The following is an 18051-nucleotide window of genomic DNA, read 5'->3' on the forward strand; positions in this document are numbered from 1 at the left end:
TAAATACTTCAGACTTTGGTGGCCATAAGTTTCTGTCACAACCACTAAACTCTGCCATGTAGTGCAAAAGCAACCATAGATAATACATAAACAAATGGGCTTGGCTGCTTTCCAATGAAACTATTTACTTGTCCCAAGATGTGTATGTGTATGCGTGTGGGTGTGTGCATGCACATGGATGCAGGCATGTAAGTGTAAGAGAAGGAGAGAAAGAAACTACAAATATATGCACACACGTCCACAAAAATATGTCTAAAGATTTAAAAAAAAACTTGAGGGGAAATTATTTTAGATGTACGTTCATGATCCTTTATAATTCCAAAATATAAAAATTGCTGAAAGCTGAAAGCTGAAAGCTTCTGTATAAGATTGTCACAAACTTAATTATCAGCAACATTTCAGCTAAATTATGTCATGCTATTCATAATATTTATTCCATTTAGTGTGAATATCATATGTATTACTGTAGGCATGTTAATGTATTTTACTAACATGCTCTCCCAGCCTCCCATGGAGATGCTGTGAAATATACATATATGCACCCATTACCTTTGTTAAATACCCAAATATCTACATGCAAAATACATCTACTTCTAAGATATGAACAAGGAATTTCAGGTATTTATTAAAAGAAATATGATTTAGCTTTTTAAAAGTCAGAAATAAGTGGTAGTATCTTATCTGAGATATTCTGAAAGATAAAGAAATTAATATTATTAATTTCAATTTCAAAGTAATTTGATATTACACCTTTCCCATGGAAACCTCCTATGTTTAGAAGAACTAAAAATCCATTTCCATATGAAGATGGCTCACTAAATGCTTTTAAATTGTAATTGTATTGATATAGCCTAGGAATCCTATTGACTGTGAATATTTTTTTCTTTTTAATATAAAGTTTTGCTTCTGCTGAGAATTTTTTGCATAATTGCAGGGCTAAAGTTCATAACATTCATGGAAAATTCTTCTACAGAGTGATAGATTGCAATAAAAAATGAATCTATGGTGATGGTTCCACATAGAATTTTACTAGTGATCTGACTGTAATATGAGCTGAGCTGAAGAAAATACCCTAATGGTATTATTAGCAATATTATCAACCCATTAACTGTGAAACAGTCTCCCAAGTTTACTCTTTTGTTACTTATGCCTTAGAAACCACATGTTTGTGCTATCTTATCAAACATATCTTATCAGAGGAAATATGGCAAATTCTTGATGTTCAATGTCGCTCTTGGCTCCATGTGACTTTCACTTCTGTTTGCAGCCCACTGAAATATTATTTTTTCATTTACATATACTAAATACGGATTACAATTTCCAAATTACAGGCTATTAGTTAAGTTTTGGGTTGGCTATCTCTTGAGACATTTTCATTTAAATAATTTATTTAAGTAACTATAATCACGCCACTGCTCTAGGTCTTGAACTGAGTAAGGATCTATGAGAAATTCAGAAATGACACAGTCTTTGGGTTTAAGGAGCTGAGAGCCTAGTTACAGCGATAAGGAATGTAAATATATATTTATGAAAGAATCTAGAGAATATTGTGCTAAAAAAGGAATTACAGTAAAGCACTAAACCTCCAAAAAAATCATAAAAATTATTTTTGAGGTTTGCATGAGATACTTTTATCCATAGTATAGCTCAAGTTTCCATTACAGAAGGTGATTGACCTGAGTGTCTTGCCCTTTTCTTGACTTCCTGATTTAATCACAACAGCAATGAATAAGGATGAAATAAGGGAAATAGGAGACATTTTCACTATCATAAATCATCTGGATCTTGATATTCTCTTTGGGTTAAATTTAATTATAGAAGCAATTGTTATTCCTATATCACTCCTCTGCATCAACTCTCTTCTTTGCTCCCTGAGCTCCTTGAAATTTCAAAAGCCTTAATTAAATTCTAAAACTACTAACCTATGTCTGGTTCAAATTTTGACATTGGTTAAGACAGACTCTGGTTCAAAATAATTACTAAGAATGATACATGTATTTTAACCATGTACATCATTTCAAGAACTGTCTATAATCAAAAGTGGGGAAAAATATACTAAGTTAAATAGTCATACAATTACATGGATAGTTACATTTAAATAAAAATGTCTATAGTAATGCCTTCATATTAAAAATAATTTATATTGTATAAAATATGGTATTCTCCTTTTAAACATAATATATATAAATGTACAATTTGTATAGTAGCAAAATACTTAAATTCTGACTTTCATTTATTTTAATTCTCAAATGAATATATTTAACAATTTTAAGATCTCAAATTTAAATAAATTTAAAGTTGCTTTTATAATAATATACATCTTTAAGTTCTTTATTTTTGTATTCAGAAAAACACTGGTATTTTTTCTTTCAAATACTTAAATATACCATGTAAAATGGAAATATTATGTATCACTTTTCATAATGCATCATGAAGTCAAAGATGAAAACTGAGAAACATAATTAGAATAGTAAAAGGAAATTACAATAGTAAAAGGAAATTACTTGATAATTATTGTTGTAATCACGGCATAAACAGCGAAAAAAAAAAAAAAAAGGCTTTAGGTTAAGGTAGGCTCAAGTAGAGGTCAGCTAGGTGAACCTTCCTGAGAAAACAAATTAGATCTTCACAAAGCTCTTTATCTGTGCTCAAAGCAATAAATTCTCAAATTTGACCCAAAATGAATTTTCTTTACTGAATCTTCTATTTAAAACAAAACATTAGAGATGAGTAATCAGTGTAGTTTTACTCATTCTTAGGAATGAAATAGGTTCTTGGAAGTTCCTTCAATTTTACAACATTGAAGATATTCTCAAAAGTCACAGAAATTATTATAAACATATAATTCAACCCAAGGAATAATTTATTGGGATAATGTGCCATATATTATATACACAAAATGTACCTGTCACTGAATTAACAAGATTATTTTGCCTAACCAGAAAATCTTATACCCAACTCACAAATATCCACAACTCAGAGTGAGACCTTAGAGTCAAATTATATATTATACAGTGGAATATGGTCCAATAATGACATAGTAAAAAAGTCAGTATGTGAGTTGCTTTGTAATTAAAAAAAGAAAACACTGCTAGCATAAAATATTAGGCCTAGTTATAAACTAAAAGTAAACAGCACTTTTATTTATTCAAACCTCTCTTAGGATAAGACATTGATCTACTACAAATATTAGTTACCTTCTGAAATTGTATGAACTGGGAAATCTACAAATGGTACCAAACAAATGGCCAAAAAAATGTCTGTTAAAAAGAGAGGATCTAGTCATTTCCAAGAATTAAAGGCATTCAGTGACTCAGTTCTATAAACAGTATTGTATACTTACTATGTGCCAGGACACAAATATGAAACAGATATGTTCCATGTGCAGAGAAGCTTGAATTCTAATGTAGGTTACCGGCAGATAAACTGATCAGTTTAATGCAAGGAAACCAACTATTATCTCAGAACCATTTCAGGATGTTGACTTGGTAAGCAAGCTAAATGATGTTAATAAAGTAAGTCCTATTGTGATTATAAGAAAATGGTAGAATTAAGAAATGCCAACAGGAAATATTTAACTTGGAGTAATATTCAGGTATTAATTTCTAGGGAAAACTGACTTACTTCCATGATCGGCAAATACAAATGATTTTACTCAGTTTATAAAATAGAATCTCTTTATATTAATATAAGCATCTTCTACTCCTTGGAGTATATCTAGCCCCAAGCATTCTTTCTATAACAAAACAAATATGTAAATAGGAAACTTTTAATACGAGAATATTTTTTAGTGTAAATGATTCATTGTACTGCTGCTGAAATTACCTTCATAATCTTTTTAAGTAACTAGTTTAATGTTAAAATAATAATATGCTTAATTAGAAGAATACTTTGGTTGAACTTAGTATAATTAGAATAATCCTACTGAATGCAGAGTGAACATTTTAGGTATAGATAATCACATGTATATCCCTAGAAGTTAATTAATACACACATACATAAAATCAATACTAAAAAATTCCAAATAATCTAAAAATTAGAAAATATTTTCTTATGTATTAATATTTCCCTTTAAAAAAACAACCTGACACACTCATGATGGTCAACATGAGCACAGAGGAGCAGACAGGGGAAATGGACAACTTCTCCAGGTGTGTGTCTTAGGAAATGTCCATTCCCTCGGCTTCTTTTTCTCAGGCTTATTTAGCAAGAGTTGATTCTTAAGAGCTTATTTCTCTTGTGCTCCAGGGTCTACCTATGTGGTAGCAACTCTGCCTAATTAAGGAGCATCTGTAATGGGGAAAATTGTGTTTTGATACCTGAGAGGGACAGACTGGAGACTGATGGTCACAGATGACATGCCCTGGGCCTGACCTCACAGTCTGAAACTAGAGAGCAAGGAACAACATATCTAGACAGCATAGATCAAGGACCAGGAAAAAGTCTGCCTGTATACATTCTATTTAGTTGTATTGTTCTTTTAAACTCAAATTAGGTGGATATTACTGATAATCTGAATGTTAGTCATAAACCAGTTAGTTCTTACATTTATCTCCAAGTATTTTAATATAAGGGTTTACCCTCAGCTCCCAGAGCTAGACAATTTTATTAGCATTATAGAATTATTTAATCTGGATCTTTTTTTTTTTTTCATTAAGTCAAAGAAGCTCTTGACTGAAAATTAGAACATCTGGTTTTAGTGTAGTCTTTACAAACTAGCTGTGTACACCTGAGCTAAGACATTTGGCTTTCTTGACACCAGATTTCCTTGTTGGTAACTAATAGATAAATGATTTAATAACTTTTCTTATTATAATCTACAGCAATATATTTTACACCACGATCCACTACATACAACTGAAACAAATGTTTTACTAAATAGTACTAAATAGTACTTCCTTTCACTGTGACATTCTGATCTATGCTATGCTATGGCATGGCATGCCATTAAAAAACATTGGTCAGGGCTTACTTCACTCTGTAACAGGGGTCCCCAACCTATGGTGAGTTGTATAATTATTTCGTTATGTATTACAATGTAATAATAATAGAAATAAAGTGCACAAAAAATGTAATGCGCTTGAATCATCCCAAAACCATGCACCCTGCTGCAGTCCGTGGAAAAATTGTCTTCCATGAAAACAGTCCCTGGTGCCCAAAAGGTTGGGGACCTCTGCTCTATAACACTGTACCACTAATGGGTCACAACCTGCAGTCTGAAAATCAATTCACTAGAGCTGGCCCACCTCCCATTTTCATATGGCACACAAGCTAAAAATAGTTTTTACATTTTAAGGTTACTGGAAAAACAGAAAGATTCATGGTTGTGCAGGCTGTAAAGAAGCATGGCATCAGCATGTGGCTCTGGTGAGAAACTCAGGCTGTCTCCCCTAATGGCAGAAGGGGAAGGCCAGCCAGCGTGTGCATCTGTCACATGGTGAGACAGGAAGTAAGAGAGAGAGAGAGAGAGAGAGAGAGGAGGTGCCAGTGTCTTTACAACAACCACTTCTTGCAGGAATTAAGAATGAGAACTCACTCTCTCAAGAATGGCACCAAGCCATTTATGAAGGATCTGCCCTCATGACCCAAACACCTCTCATTAGGCCCCACCTCCAAACAACAACATAAGGTTTGGAAGGTCAAGTAGAGTATTTCTTTTATTTATTTTTTATTGACAGATAAAATTACATGTATTAATCATGTACAACATGATATTTTAAAATATATATACACTTTGGAATGACTAAATCTAGCTATTTAACATATGCATTACCTCACCTAGTTACCATTTTTGTGTGTAGAACACTGTACATTCACTATTATAGCATTTTTCAAAAATACAGTACAGGTGACCCTTGAACAACACAGGTTTGACCTGCATGGGTCCACTTATACATGGATTTTCATCTGCATCTGTCACCCTGAGACAGAAAGACCAACCTCTCTTCTCTCTTCTTCCTGTTCCTCTTCAGCCTACTCAACATGAAGATAATGAGGATGAAGACCATTATCATGACCCATTTTCACTTAATAGTAAATATAGTTCCCCTTATGATTTTCTTAGTAATATTTTCTATTCTCTAGCTTATTTTATTGTAAGAATAGAGTATATAATACATATGACAGACAAATTATGTGTTAATGAAATGTTTATATTATTAGTAAGGCTTCTGGTCAACAGCAGGCTATTAGTAGTTAAATTTGGGGGAGTCAAGTTATATGGAATTTTCAACTGCAATGGATGGTCAACAGCCTTAACTTCCAAGTTGTTCAAGGGTCAACTGTATATTGTTAAAAATAGTCACCACATTGTACAATAGATCTCTTGAATTCCTCTCATCTAAATGAAATTTTGTATCCTTTGACCATCATCTCACCAACTCTCACTGACCCAACCACCCCAGTCCCTGCTAAGCAATATACCACACTCTACTTCTATGAGATCAACTTTTTTAGATTCCATTTGAGTGAGATCATGCAGTATTTGTCTTTCTGTACCTGGCTTATTTCACTCAACACAATGTCCTCCAGGTTTATCCATACTGTTGAAAATGAAAGGATTTCCTTCTTCTTTATAACTGAATAATATTCCATTGTGTACATATACTACATTTTCTTTATTCATTCATCTGCAATGAATATTTAGATTCATTCCCTATCTTGGCTACTGTGAATAATGCTACAATAAACGTGGGAATGCAAATATCTCTTTGACATACTGATTTCATTTCCACTGGATATATACCCAGTAATGGGAGTTCTATTTTTAATCTTTTGAGGAACCTCCATGTTATTTTCCATAATGGCTGTACTATCAATAATTTACATTCCTGCCAATAGTATGCAAAGGTTCCCTTTTCTCCATATCCTCAAAAATGCTTTTCTCTTTTTGATAACAATCATTCTAAGAGTAAGGCGATATCTCATTGTGGTTCAATTTTGCATTTCTCTAATGATTAGTAATGTGGAACATTTTTTTCATAAGCCTGTGGACCATCTGCATGTCTTTTTTTGAGAAATGTCTATTCAGATCCTCTGCTTATTTTTTAATGAGGTTATTTGTTTCATGCTATTGAGTTGAGTTCCTTACATATTTTGAATATTAATCTCTTATCAGATGTATAGTTTGCAAATATGTTCTCCCATTCCGTAGGTTATTTCTTCACTCTTTTGGCTGTTTCCTTTGCTGTGTAGAAGCTTTTTAGATTGATGTAATCCTATTTATCTGTTTTTGCTTCGGTAAGAAAGAAAAACTATAGAAAATTATATAAGTTAAATATTTTTGAAGCTTTTATAATGTAATTTTAATTGTTTAAGAACTTTATAACAAGACTATTGATCCTGAAGATTCTGGTTAGAATTGGTGCAAATATTAACCAAATGCTTTTATCTAGAGGCAAAGTTCTTACATATACTATTATAATCATTTCCCCCCAAAAATGGGAGAAATAAGATCATGTTATTTTATCATTTTTAGCTAATCAGAAAATTAGACAAGGACCTAGCTATTGAAGAGATATAGTAAAATATAGGATGTAAGTGATGATATTATGGTTGGCAAGAGAAACAAAAATTGCACGTGACTAGACTAATTTCCAACACAATGTACATGACTAAATAACCAGGAATCATCAATTTTATTCATCTTGGACCATAAAATAACTTTATAACTTCATCAAAAGTGTAAGCCTATCAACGGACAATCTTAATATACCATTCTTTTATTTTTTTATTAATACTTCTGGTTTATAGAAATGTATAGAATATAGATCAAGGGTCAGCAATTTTTTTTAGGGGTCGGAGAGTAAATATTTTAGACTTGTGTGGGCTACATGTTCTCTGTTGAAATCAATCAACTATGTCATTGTAGCAATCTAGATAATACATAAAAGGATGGCCTACTTGTATTCCAATAAAACTTCATTTAAAAAAATAGGTGGCTGCCAGATTTGGCTGCCAGGCCATAATTTGCTGAAACCTGGTATAGACCATAAAAAGATAATGATCAACACCCATATCAACTCCCAGTTTAAGAAGTATAGGCATACACTGGACATATTGTAGGTTCAGTTATAGACCACTGGAATAAAGCGAGTCACATAAATTTTCAGATTTCCCAGTACATATAAAGTTAGGTTTATACTATACCATAGTCCATTGTGTATAATAGCATTATGTTTAAAAACGCCATGTACATACCTTAATTAAAAAAGACTTTGTTGCTTAAAAATGCTAACACAGAAACATCAACATACAGGGCTGCTACAAACTTCCAATTTCTTAATGCAATTATCTACAAAGTACAATAAGCGAAGCACATTATTAATAAAAGAAATATGCCTGTGTATAAATTTTAGAGTTATGGCACAGATACCATTCCCCAGATTTGGGAACTATTGTAAATTATCATCTCTATTCACATTTTTATACTTTTACCACTTATGAATGTATCCCTAAACAAGATATGGCATCCTTAGCCATGGATTAAGCTTTTTTGGTCAATATTAATTTTGTGAAATTCTATTTCACCACTGTATAGCATTACATTATAACCATATAATTTAATTATCTAATTTTCTGTCAATATACATTTAGGTTGTTTCCAGAATGTCCTTGGTGAAAAACACTATTGTTATAAGTATTTTATATTTGTTTGTATACATATGCAAAAATTACTCTGAGGTATATTTCTAAGAGTGAAAGTGCTGAGTTAGTGTTCATTTACAAATTCAACTTCACAAGATAATGCAAAATTATTCCTCAAAGTGATTGTATCAATTTACACTCCCACTAGAAGATTCTACACCCTTCCTCATACATGAATTTTAAGTATAAATTTTATACAAATTGGATGGGAGTGAAATTATTTCACTTTGGCTTTATTATTCATTTACATTGTAACTGCAAATAAGGCTAAAGTTTTTTTTTTACTGACTACTTCTATTTTCCCCATCTGAAAATTACGAGTTTTGTTTTTGCCCATTTTTCTAAAAAATTGTGTTTTTCTTGTTGATTGGTAAGAGGTTTTTGTGTAATCTAGATAGCAACCACTGTTGATTATCAATGTTAGAATATCTTTCCAGTCTGTGGGTGAACTTTTCACTTTTATTAAATATGTAGTAAAATACACATAACATAAAAATTACCATCTTAACCATTTTTAAGTATACAGTCACGTAGTGTTAAGTATGTTCCCATTGTTGTGCAATCTCTAGAAAGTTTTCATCTTGCAAAACTGAAACACTATACCCATTAAACAACTCCCCATTTTCCACTATCCATAGCCACTGGCAAATACCATTCTACTTTCTGTTTCTATGAATTTGACTACTCTAGATAACTCACTTAAGTGGAATTATCAGTATTTTTGTTTCTGTGACTTGCTTATTTCACTTAGCATAATGTCCTCAAGAGCACATCCATGTGTGGTAGCATGTGTCAGAATTTCATTTCTTTTTAAGACTGAATAATATTTTGTATGTATATACTATATTTTGTTTATCAACCTACTTGTTTATGGACACTTGGGTTGCTTCCAACTCTTGGCTACTTTGAATAATGCTGCTATGAACATAGGTCATAAATATATCTTGGAAACCTTACTTTAAATTATTTTGGATATACACCCAGAAGTGAAATTGCTGGATCATATGATAATTCTAGTTTTAATTTTTTTAAGAAATGCCATACTATTTTCTATGCTGGCTGCTCCATTTTACATTCCCATTAACAGTGCGCAAGATTTACAATTTCTCCACATCCTTGCCAATATTTGTTATTTCATATATTTTTAATAGTAGTCATCTTACTGGGATGACGTGGTTTTGACTATATCATTTTTAAATTGAGTTATTTATTGGGTTTTGTTGTTGAATTGTATGAGCTCTTATATATTGTGGATACTAAGCCTTTAACAGATACATGGTTTGCAAATATTTTCCACCTTCCCAAAGGTTGCCTTTTACTCTGTTCATTGTGCCCTTTAATACACAGAAATTTTAAATTTTGCTGTAGTACAATTTATTTATTTTTGCTTTTTCTGTGTGCTTTTGGTCTTATACTCAAGAAATCATTGCCAAATACAATGTCATAAAGCTTTTATCCTTTGTTTTGTTCTAAGAGTTTTAAAGTTTTAGGTCGTTGATGCATTTTGAGTTCATTTTTGTATAGAGAGTAAGGAAAGAGCCCCAAACTATTCTTCTGCATGTGGACATTAAGTTTTCTTAACACCATTTGTTGGTAAGACTGTCTTTTCCCCACTGAATGGTCTTAGAAGCCATGTTGAAAATCATTTGACCATATATGCGAGGGTTTTTTTTTTGTTGTTGTTTGTTTGTTTTCTGGGCTAGAGATTCTATTCTATTGGTCAATATGTCTGTCTTTATGCCAGTACCACACTGTTTTGATTACTGTAACTCTGTAGTAAGTTTTGCAATCAGGCAGTGTGAGCCCGTCAGCTTTGTTCTGTTCAAGACTGTGTTGGTTATTCGAAGTACCTTGAGATTCCATATGAATTCTAGGATGGTTTTACTATTTCTACATAAAAATTGATCAATTGAGATGATCATGTGGGTTTTTTCCCCCTTCCTTCTGTTAATGTAGTGTATTACATTGATCAATTTTCATATACTGAATTATCCTTACATTCCAGGAATACATTTCACTTGGTTATGGCTTATAATTCTCTTAACATGTGGCTGAATTCAGTCTCCTAGTATTTTGTTGATAATTTCTGTATTAACATTCATAAGGGATATTGATTTTGTACATTTATTTACAGTCTTTGTTTGATTTTATTATCAGGGTAATGCTGGCCTCATATAATGAGTTTGCAAGTATTCTCTCCCCTTCAATTTTTTGAATGAGTTTGATTTTGATTATTGATTGAACATCCTTACTTGTTGTAGATCTGTTTAAGTTTTGTTTCTTCATGATTAAGTTTGGGTAGGCTGTGTGTTATTCACTTTCTACAGATTATCCAATTTGCTGGTGTACAATTGTTCATAGTATTCTCTTATAATCAATCAATTTTATTTCTGTGGCATCAGTTTTAATGTCTCCTCTTTCATTTCTAATTTTATTTATTAGAATTTTCTCTCTTTTTTTTCTTAATCTAGCTAAAGTTTTGTTGATTTTTTTTTTTATCTTTTCAATGAAATCAACTCTTGGTTTTTAGTGATTTTATCTATCGTTTTTCTATTGTATATTTTGTTTATCTCTGCTCCAATCTTTACTGTTTCCTTTTTTCAGTTATCTTTGGGTTTACTTTGTGTTTCTTTTTCTAGTTCTCTAAGACGTAAATGTAGGTTGTTGATTTGAGATCTTTTTACAATGTGTTTATAGCTATACATTTTCCTCTTAGCATTCATTGCTTTCCCCTCATCCCATAGTTTTGGTATGTTCTGTTTCAGTTTTCATCTGCCTTAAAATATTTTCTAATTTCCCTTGTGATTTCTTCCTTGACCATTAGTTATTTAGAGTATGTTGTTTAATTTCCACATAATTGTGGATTTTCCAAATTTCCTTCTGCTATTGATTTCTAGTTTCATTTCATTTTGATTTAAAAAATACTTTGTAAGATTTCAATCATTTTAAATGAATTAAGACTTGTTTTGTGGACTAAAATATGGTTTATCCTGAAGGATGTTCCATGTGCACTTGAGAAAAATGTGAATTCTATTGTTGTTGTGTAAAGTGTTCTGTATATGTCTGTCGGGTCCAATTCGTCTATAGTGTTCAAGTTATCTACTTCCTGACTGAATTTCTGTCTGGTTGTTTCATCCATTATTGAAACTGGGATATGAATGTCTCCTACTATTATTGTAAATCTTTTTCTCCCTTTAATTCTGTCACTATTTGATTATATTATATATTTATGAAATCTGATATATATATATATATATATACACACATATAAATTTATAATTGCTGTGTTTTCTTAGTGAATAGATCCTTTTATCCTTTATAATATATTGTCTTCCTTTGTCTCATATAACAATTTTGACTTAAAGTTTATTTTGTTTTATATTAGTATAACTACCCCTGCTGTTTTAGTTACCATTTGAATATAATCTTTTTCTACCCTTTCACTTCCAACCTATAAAAGTATGTGTCCTTAGATTTAAAATGAGTCTCTTAGAGACAGCATATAGTTGGTTCGGGACATTTTTTATCCATTCAGCCACAGTCTATGTCTTTTGATTGGGGAGTTTAATACATTTACATTTTAAGAAATTACTGGGAAGAATGTACTGTTTGTTGACATTTTGTTACTGTTTTCTGTATGTGTTATTGTATTTTTGTCACTCCTTTCTTCTTTTGATGCCTTCCTTTGTGTTTAGTTAAATTTTATTGGAATGTGCTTTGAGTCCCTTCTCTTTCTCTTTTGTGTATTTTCTATAGATATTTCCTTTGTGATTATCATGTGGATTACATAGAATACCTTGAAGTTACAACAATCCATTTTAAACTGAACAACTTAACTTCAATCACATATAAAAACTCTACTCCTTTACAGCTCAGTCACTTTCACTTTTTATGTTACTGATGTCACAAAGTATATTTTTATATAGGGTACACCCATTAGCATAGATTCATAGTTTTTTCCTTCACATTTTTAGCTTTTAAATCTTATAAAAGAATAGTGGAACCAAAATAATAATAAAATAGTTTTCATACTTGTCCATATGTTTACTGGAGAAATTTATATTTTCGTAGGCTTTAAGTTACTGTCTAGAATCCTCTCCTTTCAAATTGAAGGACATTTTAATCTATAATTTTTGAATAAAATACAAATATTCAAGTTTTTCTAATTATATGTCCATACTGCTGCTATGACTCATCCATGAGTAATATGGGGCTTCTTGACTAGGCTCATTCCTTTTATAGTAACATTTCAGTGATATCTTATTTCAGTGGAGGTGGAAATTTCATGCTATATTTATATACTTTCAAAAACTGCTATTCCTAAAAACTATAAATATTCTTGAGTATTATGTGGTTTTAATAAAATATGTATTAATGCCACTAAAAGTACAGTAGACATTTTAGTGAAATTGAAATTTCCTGCACAGCTAGTATCTCCTTCTAAAATGTTTCAACTTATATATAGTTCCTAAATCATAGTCCTGGCTGAGCTATTCAGATTCTCTCTTGACAGCCAGATGATGAAAGATATTTACATTAAAAACACACTCAGATTCAGGCTGGCAAAGTGGTGTGCTATGCTGGGCCATGTTCTGATGACTAAGGAAGGAAACCCAACCTGGGAGAGAAGAGAGAACCTGAATATATACACAGAGAGAAGCAAAGACAGCTTCGCAGCTATGAAGTTGCCTTGATTGTCATAAGAGTATCCTGGGTTAGTGACTCTCCTCTCCCACTTCCAGGCTGACTGAAGTCTAACCATATTTTACTTCCAGTCCACTCTGCTAGCAAAAATACACACACACGCAAACATCCTTAAACATCCTCTCTTATGATGAACTTGGGGGACTGCTGCTGCTTCATTACTAATAACTTTGGCCCACTGTAGACCTAAGGACTCCTGAAGAAAAAGGATCAGTATCTAATCCACTTCCTGATACTCAGCCCCCAATCCACAACTGGCCCTGCTTCCTTAAATCCAAACTCTAAAATATGCTCTTCTCAACTCCCTTTCAGAGAAGTCCTCGAGTTTCTTTGGAGGGCATTCTCCATTGCCAAATGGAGCAAGCCAAATAAATCTAACAATTTTGGACCACAGGTTGTTTTGTCATCTTTGGCTGGTTAAGTTTTGATACTTTCCTACATTCGCACTCTTAGTAATTTTTATATATTAGTTTGTAAATTGAAAAATAGAATTTTCTTAGAGAAAGTTCAGTAAGCTTCAAATAACTGCTGTCTTCAAAAATCCTTAATTATTGCTAAGAAAAACACACACCAAAAAATACCTAAAAATAGATACTATTGATGAATGATCTTAAAAGACCTGAACTACATTGTTCTAAAATCATACAATCATAAATTTAACACAAGCTGACTAATAAGTGATAGACAAATTAAGAAAGTAAAAGGACCTTAATTTAGCTTGTATTTTAAAGGATATAGATAATAAAAAGTACCAGTGATTATTCCATAAGAAAAAACTTAAACACAAATACATGTGTGCATCAAGAAAAACTCAATATAAAACATCAAATAAAGATGCAATTCAAATATATTTTGTGATTACCTGAAATTAAGAGTTATTTCCTTTTCATTTTGTAAGACATTAAGTTCTCTTCAGTTACCTAAATTCAGTTTTGTTGCTACCATATACATATATACGATAAAGTAAAAGGCAGTGATATCTATCTGTCATAAGCACTATTTCTTAAACAAAAATATTCAATACCTAGGGTAAAGATATTTTCATCATGTAAATGTCCTAGGTTCTTCACAATAGTCTGATAGTTTTTCTTCTCAGAGGAGAGGAAAAGCATATTAAATTGGCAAAAGAAGAGAAATAGAGGGAGAGGAAAAAAGAAATGATGAATAAGAGTACATGCTCAAGAATGAGAAGCTGAAAGGACATGCATTTCTATAGGTCGGGATAGAGAGCAAGAATGGACCCTGGAGGAGTATTGTAGCAAACTCATGGATATGGATAATTGTAAATACTGGGAATTCTCACCAACATTTTATCAATCTTCCCTTATTTTCAAAATTTACCTCTACTAAAAACTAGTAACAAAAATAATGTTCTATTCAAGTACAAGGGAAAAATTACAGAATATTTTATGTACCAGAATCTAGTCTAGGCAATGGCAATATAAATAATATTTCCTATTTACCATAAGTGAAAAATAATTTTATTAATATTATATAATAAAACGCCACAGGAGCACAGAAGAGAAGGCATTAATTTGGCTTAAGGAACATGCTTTCATGACTCAGAGGATGAGTATAATTTGGGAGAGAGACAAAAGAAAAATGATTCAATGTAGAAGGAAGAATTGTACAAAAACAAGGAGATGCGATAGTGTGTAACCTGTTTACATGTTTAAGAAATGTCTTCTACAGTAAGTCGAAAGAAAGGTTATGACCAAATTGTGGAGGATTACTGAATGTTGTTCTGTTATATAGCAATACTTGCTCAATTTTTGGATTGTATGGACTAGCAAAAATTCAGAGCACCATATCTTAGGGTTGTCAACTTTTTATTTTGTCAAGTAATAGCATTAAAAAAGAAAACTCAAAACATACAAATCTACCATTTTCTATCATTATTTTATTTTTAAAAAAGTCATTCAACATCGGCAAAGAAGGACATGAATATTACATCCATGTGGCTTTAAAAATAGGATACATTAAAATTCTTTGAATATTGAAAAGTTACAAGATAAAATTGGATTCTGCCAGGGTAACACAAAATGTATTTCTGTATCTAACTTGTTTCAATATTTTATTTCTAACATAGTCATTCTTTAAAAAATCTGAGTTCACCTGGATGCACTGATATCGATAGAGACAAATTCTCAAAGCTCTTTCCACTCAAGTTACAATATTTGATGTAAACTTAGAGAAATCCAAGAAAAATACCTCTCAATTAACAGCCATTTCTCCTACTCTCTCTCTGCACTGATGAGAAGAAATCGTAAGAAACAGTCTGGGTTTGTGACTATGGAAAATTCTGGAAAGCAACTACACACAGGTGGTCCTGACTGGCCAACAAAGAGCAGTTAAAAAGTTACTTGGGAATAATTCCTTAGAACCTAAAATTGTAGTAAACTGTCATTTAGGAATCAGTAATGTGATTCTTATAACTAAGCATAATTCTGCCTTTGCTAAGACTGCTAGAATATTTGTGCAGAATGTGTGACTTAGTTTTAGTAACAGTACACGACCCATTACTAACATTACATTGCTAACTTTATTCTTTATTCCATTTTAGTATGTCTTTGATCAGTATTTATAAATTTCTATAAATCTGTCAAATCATTTTAGGAAAAGAAATACAGAGAAAGTAAAAGGCTTTTATTTTCTAGGGAATGAGGAAACATTTAAGATTTGTTTTTTCAATCATGTTTACAAATTTTTTATTATAAAAATAACACATATTACAGAAAAGTATGTAAATAAAACTAAAAATAACCAGCATTCTTTCTCCTCAGTATAATTCTAAGGAAATAAAAAGAATTTAAAAAAAAAAAACAAGCAAGTCAAAAAGAACCAACTGATAACATAGTACCTTTTGGAATCCATAACTATGATACTTCCACTTTTAGCTAGCACAATATTTATGCTACCTTGGAAGGATCTTAAATATGGCTAGAAATAACATTTGTAATGTTAATATTTAGAAAATGGGGCTCCAAATTAATATTGTTTTCAGAAATAATCAATTCTCACCAAGTAATTGTAAGTATCAAATTTGAGGGAGAAGAGATTTAAAGAAAAATCATATTTTTATCTCAAATGTTTACACTAATAGTAATGTTAATAACAAAACATTAGCAACAAAATAAATAAATTTAGCAGGAAAGACAATTTCATAGAAAAGACGAGTAAATTTTAGATAAACTAAGGCTGAGGTATCAATGGAATATCCAGCTGGAGATGTTCATGTTAGGTAGCTCAAAATATGTCTGGAATTCAGAAGACTGAGTTGAGCTGTTACAGCAGTTAAGTAGAGGAAGGGAACACACTATCCTTTCAAAAATGTTATGTCCTTGTAAAAGTGACAGAAAGGCTTTAGGAGCTGGTAGGGTAAGGCCAGGTATATTATACACAACTATCTTACTGATCCAGACAGGAGGGCATGTGCCCTGCAAAGTGATCGGTAAGCCTCCTAGTTTCACTTCCCACTGTACCTTGTATATACTTTCATTACAGCATGTATCATATTGCATTTTAATTATTGGGTTTTACGTCTGCCCACTAGCTCCTAAAAGGTAATGATCATGTCTTTTAAATCCTGGAACTAAGGAGGAAAATATTTATTTTTGAATAAATCAATAAATACATAATTTTGTACAATCAACTCTACACATCTAGAATGAATCTATTTAAATTATAGACACAATCTGTGGCCAAGGAATAGTTTTTAAGTTTCTAAAAACTTTTATGTTCATTTTGGGGCTGCTTTAAATTAGCATGATTCTTCTCTGAGGCCTGTTCTTTGAAACATTTTCTATTTTACTTTGAAGGTAGAGTAACAATAATAATCATCATTATTATGACAATGACAATGGTAGCATCCAAAGTGACATCCCTATTCTTCTCAAAACTGCAACAGCCCCCCATACCACACTAGTTAAAGCCAAAGACCTCATTACCTCTCTTGGCTTAATATCCAGCCACTCTCCTTTTGGTTCACATGACACTGGCATTTTTTCTGTTCTTTGATCAAGCCAAAAATGTCCATCTACCCCGTTTTATGGTCAATGCACTGACTATTCTCTCTGCCTAGAACATTCTTCTACAAGTAAGTTGTATGTCACCTCCTGTAAATCTTTGCACAAATGTAACATTTACTATGAGGCTTATTTAAAATTGAACACATTCTTTAAAACTACAACCTAACCCTGCCAATCTATAATCTCCTGTTATAGTAGTTATCCTTTTACATATTATTAATATCTTCGAACATGTTATATAATTTAATTGTTCATTTGGTTTAATGCTTATTTATTGTCTATCCTAGTTAGAATATAAACTCCACAAAGGCAGGGATCTTTGTCTGATATTCACTAATCTATCTCAAGTACCTAATAGTATTTAGCCCAGAGCAGGAACTCAGTATTTTTGAAAAAATCAGTAGCCCACTATGTGCCATTGTTCTAAGCTTATTATGTATTGTGTAATTTAATCCTCATAACAACCCTGGAGTGCTATCATTGACCACATTTATAAAAAGGAAACGAAGATACAAAGTGGCTAAGTAATTCACAAAGGCCACAGAGCTAAGAAGTAGTAGAAGTAGGATTCAAATGCTGTTGGCTCCAGAGACTGAATTAACTATTAACTGTCTTTCCAATAGAAACAATGTGTAGAAGCAGTTGGAACAATGACAGAACAGGTACAGGAAAA

At 31.8% G+C, this 18051-nt stretch overlaps 1 protein-coding gene across 4 annotated transcripts in view; it reads right to left on the bottom strand.

Annotated features, from left to right (window-relative positions):
- NBEA (neurobeachin) overlaps positions 1-18051 on the bottom strand; it is a 563351-nt gene that overhangs the window by 318690 nt on the left and 226610 nt on the right. The gene's annotated exons all lie outside the window — the stretch shown is intronic.

The sequence above is a fragment of the Eulemur rufifrons genome, chromosome 4 (assembly GCF_041146395.1).
Source record: "Eulemur rufifrons isolate Redbay chromosome 4, OSU_ERuf_1, whole genome shotgun sequence".
NCBI lineage: Eukaryota > Metazoa > Chordata > Mammalia > Primates > Lemuridae > Eulemur > Eulemur rufifrons.